This window comes from Vombatus ursinus, unplaced genomic scaffold, assembly GCF_900497805.2.
Source record: "Vombatus ursinus unplaced genomic scaffold, bare-nosed wombat genome assembly UNPS02014813.1, whole genome shotgun sequence".
Taxonomy (NCBI): Eukaryota; Metazoa; Chordata; class Mammalia; order Diprotodontia; family Vombatidae; genus Vombatus; species Vombatus ursinus.
The window spans coordinates 22,903,968-22,904,876 of NW_020954591.1; the positions used below are offsets into that span (position 1 = coordinate 22,903,968).

Here is a 909-nt window from a genome sequence, read left to right on the forward strand (position 1 = left end):
GATGACTGCTAAGGCCTTTTCCAACTCTAAGTCTATGAGCCTCCTCAGGTCTGTCTATACCATAGGGCTCATAAAACCCTTAGAAACACAAGCACAGATATTCTCCTTAGGACCAAGGGTTAAGGGGTCCTAGCTATTGGGACCAGAGCCCCAGTGCTACTGCCACTGGAAGGTTCCAGATCTTTCCCCAGAGAACTGGTGTTGGCCAGTGAAGATGACCAGGCCCTTCTGTCTTGAAGAGTGGCATCTGGGACACCCACAAACCCTCCGCTTTCTCAAATTCAGGTCCCATAGCTAGCATGCTTTTGAGACTTCAGTCTTTTCATCCATAAAATGACGTCACTGATCTATCAGAAGTTCTTTTTTGTTTTTTCATTTTTAAGAAGTTTTTATTGATATTTTCTGTTTTTTATGTCACTATAATTGTTATAAAAATATCAAATGCTTCACTAATTTGCATGTCATCCCTGTCCAGGGGCCATGCTAACCTTCTCTGTATCATTCCAGTTTTAGTATATGTGCTGTTGAAACAAGCACCCATCAGGAATTCTTAATCTTTTTGGGAGGATCATGGACCCTCCTTTCAGCAGCCTAGTAAAGACCATGGACCCCTTCTGACAATCACAACAACAACATTTATATGGCAGCTAGGAAGCATAATGGATAGAATTCCAGTCCTGGAGTCAGAAAGTCATCTTCCCTGCGTCAAAATCTGGGCTCAGACACCAAGTGTGTGAACCTGGGCAAGTCACTTAACCCTGTTTGCCTCAATTTCCTCATCTGTAAAATGAGCTGGAGAAGGAAATTGCAAACCACTGTTGAGTCTTTGCCAAGAAAGCTCCAAATGGGGTCATGAAGAGTCAGCCATGACTGAACAACAGCTAAACAACAGCAACAACATTTATATAG

At 42.8% G+C, this 909-nt stretch overlaps 1 non-coding gene across 1 annotated transcript; it reads right to left on the reverse strand.

The window, feature by feature from the left end:
• Nucleotides 1-430: 430 nt before the first annotated feature.
• On the reverse strand, nt 431-537 carry LOC114022857. The gene has a single exon (XR_003566713.1). It is a non-coding gene; the product is annotated as a U6 spliceosomal RNA (small nuclear RNA).
• Nucleotides 538-909: the final 372 nt, after the last annotated feature.